The sequence below is a fragment of the Ovis canadensis genome, chromosome Y (genome assembly GCF_042477335.2).
Source record: "Ovis canadensis isolate MfBH-ARS-UI-01 breed Bighorn chromosome Y, ARS-UI_OviCan_v2, whole genome shotgun sequence".
Taxonomy (NCBI): domain Eukaryota; kingdom Metazoa; phylum Chordata; class Mammalia; order Artiodactyla; family Bovidae; genus Ovis; species Ovis canadensis.
In genome coordinates this window covers 19,732,132-19,739,560 of record NC_091271.1, presented here as the reverse complement: position 1 = coordinate 19,739,560, position 7,429 = coordinate 19,732,132, and the positions used below count along the sequence as shown (strand labels likewise).

At 42.8% G+C, this 7,429-nt stretch overlaps 1 pseudogene; it reads right to left on the bottom strand.

The window, feature by feature from the left end:
• Positions 1 to 4,594: 4,594 nt before the first annotated feature.
• LOC138431472 (zinc finger protein 280A-like) lies at positions 4,595 to 6,307 on the bottom strand (annotated as a pseudogene).
• Positions 6,308 to 7,429: the final 1,122 nt, after the last annotated feature.

Sequence of the window (7,429 nt, the reverse complement as noted above, 5' to 3'; positions counted from 1 at the left end):
ATGGGAGGATAAAGTTTTGGTTTTGTTACATTATTTTCTTCTCTAATATATTCATTTTTCATTCTTTACTAATTTCATTCCTTCACATCGCTATAAGTTTGTTCTGTTGCTCATCTTTACAACTTTTTGAGATAACTGTTTGTAACTCTCATTTCTCTTGTATCTAATGCTATAAATTTACCTTAATTTGTTGTTGTTGTTCAGTCCCTCAGTCGTGTTGGACTCTTTGCAACGCCATGGACTGCATGCAGCACACCAGGCTTTCCTGTCCTTCACTGTCTCCTGGAGTTTGCTCAAACTCATGTCCATTGAGTTGGTGATACCATCCGAACATCTCATCCATCGCCGCCCACTTCTTCTCCTGCCCTCAGTCGTTCCCAGCATCAAGGTGGTTTCCAATGAGTTGGCTTTTCCCATCAGGTGGCCAAACTATTGGATCGTCAGATTCAGCATCAGTCCTTCCAGTGAATATTCAGAGTTGATTTCCATTAGGATTGACTGGTTGAATCTTGCTGTCCAAGGGACTCTCGAGAGTCTTCAACACCACAGTTCAAAAGCATCAGTTCTTCGGCACTCCACCTTCTTTACGGTCCAGCTGTCACATCCATACATGACTGTGGGGAAAACCATAGCTGTGACTAGATGGACTTTGTCAGCAAAGAAATGTCTCTGCTTTTTAATAGGCTGTCTAGGCTTGTCATAGCTTTTCTTCCAAGGGCCACATATCTTTTAAGCTCATGGCTGCATTCACCATCCACAATCATTTTGGACCCCAAGAAAATAAAGTCTGTTACTCTTTCCATTGTTTCTCCGTACAACTTTAACTGTGTCCCGCAATTTTTGCGAATAGACTGTTCATTATCATTCACGTCCGAGTATATCCTAATATTCTCTTCTGAAGACAAGCCTAAATATTGCATGGGCTTCCCTGGTCACTCAACTGGTAAATCGCTTTCCAGCCAATGCAGGAGACACAAAAGGCCTGGGTTCGATCCCGGGTCAGGAGGATCCCCTGGAGAAAATAATGACAATCTGCTCCAGGATTCTTGCATGAAAATTCCATAGAGATATGTGTTAAGACAGTTATTTCTATTTTCCAAGTGAATGGCATTTTCAAAGATGTTTCTTGGTCAATTTCTCATTATTGCATTATAGTCAGATGACACAGTCTAAATATTATTGATCCTTTGTATTCGAAGATTTCCGTTAAGTATGCCGTACTTCAGATTTCCATCTCGGTGAAGTCAAAATGAAGTGGGTGTTGTGTAGAGAAAACACTTGCAATGTCTGAAATGTATGTATGTGAAATGACTTCCTTTATGCTTCACAATTATTCCAGCATCTTTCAGTAGGGTACCTTTAACTAAGTTCCAGGGTTTTCTCAAATTTTACCAGTTTTTCCACAAATGTTCTTTCCTAGTTTCATAGTCCCATATAGGATACTGAACTGCATGAGAATATAGAGCAAAAAGCTACAGATACCTCCCTTAGCTTACTCTGGTCTATAGCAGTTTCTTAAACTTTCCTTGTTTTTCAAGACTTTTGACAGTTTTCAGGAGTCCTTCAGGGACAGGTATTTTGCAGAATGACTCTCTATATGGGTTTGGGATGTTTCTCCTGATTGCCCTGGGGTTTATATAATTTTAGAACTGTACCTCCAAGGCAAAATATCTTTCTCATCATCTCCCATCAAAGATTCATACTATCAATATGACCTACCACTAGTTCGTCTGCTATAAAGTTGTCTCCTTCCTGCTGACATATTCTGTTCTTGGAAACAAGCCGCTAAACACAGCCTACATTTAGGGAGGGGCATGGAATCTCATCTTGAGGAAACTATCGAAGACATGCACAAATTACTGAGTATACAAGTTAATTGAAACTCCTTTGTAAGGAAGATCTGGTCCTTCTAGCCATATCTTTTAATGTTAAATTAATTAAAGTAAAGATTTAATAGGTTTCCAGTTGGTGCTAGTGGTAAAGTACCTGCCTGCCAATACAGGAGATGTAAAAGATGTGGGTTCAGAGGAGTCTGGTGCGCTACACTGATGGGGTCGCAAAGAGTTGGACAGACTGAAGCCGCTGAACACACACAAAGATTTAATACCGCAGTCACACTGGCTACATTTTAACATTTGCAAAGTGGCATATTAGACACGGACATAGAAAATATCTTTTACTGAGAATTCCTTAATGATCGGGTTGTTAGAGATTTGTGCTTCCACTGCAGGGGGCAGAGAGTCAATCCCTGGTTGAAGATCTAAGATCCCTTAATCCTCACCGCCAGGCAAAAAAAAAAAAAAAGAAAGAAAGAAAACAAACCCTGCCGGATGAACACTCCATCTGAATATACAGATAAAGGATATAAACAGAACACCTCACAGAAAAGAAAAAAAACATAAGCATTTATATATGTGAAAAGCTGATCGCCCTTATGAGGGAATACATGTAACAATTATGAAAATGTTTTCTATTGCTGCAGAAAGGTCTGTGAATAGCACTGACTTAGGTCATTGTTTTTCCAACCTTTCTTCTTTTCAAATGTGATGCATATTAACACATGAAACTGCTTTAGCTCTGTCTCAAAAATTTGCTATTTTCACTATCATTCAGTTCAAATAATGTTTTTCCCATAACAATTTCTCTTAGGAGCAATAAGTTATTTAGGTTCAGAAGCAGGAGAAGGAGAAGCCTAAACCACAACATTAAAGAGGCTTGTGAATTACAGAGGTGCCGCTTTTGCACTTTGGGTTCCTGGCAATCCTTACTCTATCCTCAGCCTGTGTGCAGTGTCATTGCTTCATTTTCAAACTTTGGGAGTTCTGTACTCCTCAGTTATCTTTCTGGGGTTTTGTTTGGTCATGCCACAGAAGCTGTGGGATCTTAGTTCCACAACCAGGTGTTGAACCCTGGCCATTGACAGTGAAAGCATCAAGTCCGAACCACTGAAGCAACAGGGAATTCTCATACCTCTTTCTTTCTTTCTTTCAAAGATTTGTTCATTTACTTGGCTGTGCTTGTTTTTAGTTCCAGCACAAGGACCCTTCAATCTTCATTGTAGCATGTGGGAGCAGGAATTTTAATTGTCACATGTGGTATTTTTAGTTGCAGTATGTGGGATCTAATGCCCTGACCAAGGAATGAACTTGGACGCCCTAATCTGGGAGCACCGAGTATTTCCACCGGACTACAGGGATGTCCTTCCCATGAATGAACCCAGGTCTCCCACATTGCAAGTGAATTCCTTACTGTCTGAACCACCATAGCTTTGACTATAAGAATTTTGGTCAGCAGAGTGATGCCTTAGCTTTTTTTTTTTTTTTCTTTTTTGATGCTGTCTATGTTTGCCATAGCTTTCTTCCAAGGAGCTAGCTTCCTTTAATTTTGTGGCTACATTCACCATCCACAGTGATTTTGGAGTCCAAGAAAATCAAAAGTGCTGTTATTTTCAATTGTTCACCATTTCTTTGCCATAAAGTGATGGGACCAGACGTTGTGATCTTCGTTTTTTGAAATTTGAGTTTTAAGCCAGTCTTTCACTCTCCTCTTTTGCCACCATCAAGAGGCTCTTCACTTTCTGCCCTTAGGGTGACATCATCTGCATATCTGAGGTTGTCGCTGTTTCTCCAGCAATCTTGATTCCAGATTGTGCTTCATCCGACCCAGTGTTTTTCATGATGTACTCTGCGTTTAAGTTAAATAAGCAGGGCAACAGTATATAATCCTGACGTACTCCTTTCCCTATTTGGAACCAGTCGCTTGTTCCATGTCCAGTTCTAAGTGTTGCTTCTTGACCTGCATACAGATTTCTCAGGAGGCAGGTCAGATGGTCTGGTATTCCCATCTCTTTAAGAATTTTCCAGAGTTTGTTGTGGTTCACACAGGCAAAGGCCTCATCACTTCATGGAAAATAGATGAAGAAACAATGGAAACAGTGACAGAATTTATTTTCTTGAGCTCCAAAATCACTGCAGATGGTGACTGCAGCCACGAAATTAAAAGATGCTCACTGCTTGGAAGAAAAGTTGTGACAAAGCTAGGCAGTGTTTTAAAAGAAAGAGACATTACTTTCCCAACAAACGTCCATAAAGTCAAAGCTATGGTTTTTCCAGGAGTCAGGTACAGATGGAGGAGCTGCACCATAAAGAAGGCTGAGTGCTGAAGAATGGATCCTTTCAAACTGTGGTGCTGGAGAATGGAGAAGACTCTTGAGAGTCCCTTGGACTGCAAGGAGATCCAACCAGTCAATCCGAAGGGAAATCAACCCTGAATCTTCAGTGGAAAAACTGATGCTGAAGCTCCAATACTTTGGCCTCCTGAAGGGAAGAGTCAACTCATTGGGAAAACAAAACAAAACAAAACAAAACCCTTGATCCTGGGAACTATTGAAGGCAGCAGCAGAAGGCATGACAGAGGATGAGATGATTGGGTGGCATCAGCAACCCAACGGAATGAGTTTGAGCAAGCTTCAGGGGATGATGATGGACATGGAAGCCTGGCATACAGAAGTTCATGGGGTCACAGGGAGTCAGACACGACTGAGCAACTGAACAACAAAAGCCAGGCAGGGTCTTTATGTACAGCTGGCTGAACCTCAATGGGGCTTTTCTGAATTTCTGGAGGTGGGTAGAACATAATTTTTTAGCCAGATCCCATGCTGCAGCATGTCTGGAATATTTTGTGCTCGTAGTCAATCTTTTTTGTGTGTTTTCTGGGTGGCACCTGGGAGTCAGTGTTCCTCACAATGATGGATGCTGTCTCTCTCAGTCCCAGCTGAACTGAACTTTGGATCATGACCTCTGTTTCAGGAGGCAACCCTGGCAAGTGCTCTGGCTGTTTGAATGACTGATGATTCTTGGTTTGGTGCTCGGTCTTTTCCTTCACGTTCAAACTTTGTAGCCAGCACTTGCAACATGGAAAGACCCTCCTGTTGCAGTTCCTCTGAGCGTGATTTACAAAGGATGTCACCTATTTGAACATTTTGAGGCAAACCAGACAAACAAATTGTTCATGTTTCCATGCCATGTTCTAAAATACGCCTCTACATTGGCAAAAGCTGACAATCTGTAACTGCAAACACGGCAGACATAGGGCATTTTGCCAGGTTTGTGACTGTCCTTCAGGTACTGTAAGAGAACCTGATCTGTTTTGAAGGACAATTCACAGATATTACAGACCGTGGAGGGCTCCCAGGAAGCAGGGACACTTTCCATGCGACACTGCAGCTGGAACGAGGTGGGAAACTGGCGGTGGCAGTGCTGGCAGGTAGTGTGGGTTTCCCAGCTGTCACCCTTCTGCCTCTCAAGCTCCAGATGGTTCCTCAGGTGGGTCATAAACTTGACATATTTTAGAAGACTCAAGCAGCTGAGGCATTTGAAGGCTGTGTGAGTCTTCTGTTCTGGTGCCGTCTCTTGTATGCTCCAAAGTAAAAGCCATCAAATAACATTTACTCTCATCAGTGAATTTGATCCCAGATTTACTTTCATGGGATCAACAGTCTTGCTCTGACGTGCAAGAGTCAGAAAGTCCATTTTCTCCAGGCCTGACAAACTACATGTTCCTTCTGGATCCATAAGACGGAAGCATGCCTGGCCATTGGTGCGAGTCCGTGAAAATGATGCCCCACCATGCACACGGCTCGGTGAGGTCGGGGAATCTTCCAAGGTCATAACCGTGTTTTTCCAGGAGAGATATCTGGAGGGGCCATGGTGGAGGCAGGTCCCCCTGGGATTCCATCGCTGAGTTTGGGTCTTTTGGGATTCCCACTGTTAAAATTCACATCTGAAGTGGGACACCGCTTTGAATTAAGAGGGCTTTCATCCTTGCCTCCTAATGAGAGAACGGCTCCAGAGAGACAGGGAGGCCGCAGAGAGAACAATTCTGAATTGTGAAGGACAGTTTCCGGCGAGCTCGTTTTCTAATCAGGTTTAGATGAAGGCTCCGAAATAATAGAACTGCCTCTTCCTCCCCATGCACACTGAGAAACTGGTGATACGGCAGCTGGCTCTGATGCTGGGGTCCTCAGATTTGCAGGTTGCCACCTGCAGGAGGGATCCGGATTCACGTGGTCCTTCATTCTTCTTGAAGATGAGTCCCTGGTCACTCTGTTCAAAACATTAGAAATGACTGGCTTTGAAGTTGAAATCACTCTGACAAAGAAGGTTTCAGCATCCTCCTTGACGTGCTCCACTCCAACAAAGATGACCTCAGCATCGTCATTGTCCTCACCTCTGGATTTGGACACGGCGGTCTTTTTTTCGGGTTGTGGTGGTGCTTGTGCTTCCTCACACGGGAAGAGATGGGCCATTTTGCAACCACTTGTGGCTTCAAGTGGCCCCTTCTAGTGTTTTTCTCCCCCTAAAAGCAATCACCAGGCAAGGTCATCCCCTCTGATCTCAGGTGTCAGTCTCTGTGGTTTCAGGTCACCCTCAGTTGGTCACCGAGAATATTAAATGGAAAACTCCAGAAATATACAACTTATGCATTTTAATCTGCAGGTAATTCTGAGGAGAGTGATTGGAATCTCACACCATCCTGCTTCCTCCTGCCCAGAATGTGAATCGTTCCTTAGTCCTGAACATCCCACGCGTCTGTCACTCGGTTACCACAATGACTGTTGAGATGCCACAGGGCTTGTGACCAAGTTATCCTTACTTTACTCAATAATGGCCCCAAACCGTAAGTGGAGGGATGCTGTCCATTGACATATGCCAGAGAAAATCCATTAAGTGCTACCTTTCAGTGAAAAGATCGAAGTTCTCAATTTGATATAAAAGAGAAAGAAACAATGTATGCTGAGGTTGCTAATATCTGTGGTGAATGTGAAGAAGAGAAAATAAATCTGGGTTAGTTTTGCTGTCAAACCTCCAACTGCAAAAGGTATGGACACAGAGCGTAGTAAGTGCTTAGTTAGGGTGAAAAAAAATCGCTCAATTAGTACAGTAGTATATTTTACATAGCGACTAGACTCACAACACTTTTATAAAAGTATATTGTTATAATTGTTCTATGTTATTATTACACCTTCCCTGGTGGCTCAGATGGTAAAGTGTCTGCCTACAATTCGGGAGAGCCAGGTTCAATGCCTGGGTCAGGAAGATCCTGTGAAGAAGGAAATGGCAATCCAGCCCAGAATTCTTGCCTGGGAAATCCCATGGACAGAGGAGCGTAATAAGCGGCAGTCCATGGGGTCGCAAAGAGTTGCACATGACTGAGCGACTTCACTTTCACTTTCCTGTTATTTTTAGGCAGTAGCTATCTCTTACTGTGCCTCTATACAGTAGACTGCATCACAGGTGTGTTTGTATAGAAGAACCATTGTGTATATAGAGTTTGATACTGTGTGAGGTTACCGATGTCCCCTGGGGGTCTTGAAACTTACTCTCTGCCGATAAGTGGTGATGATTATATTTCTTTCAAAAGACAAAAT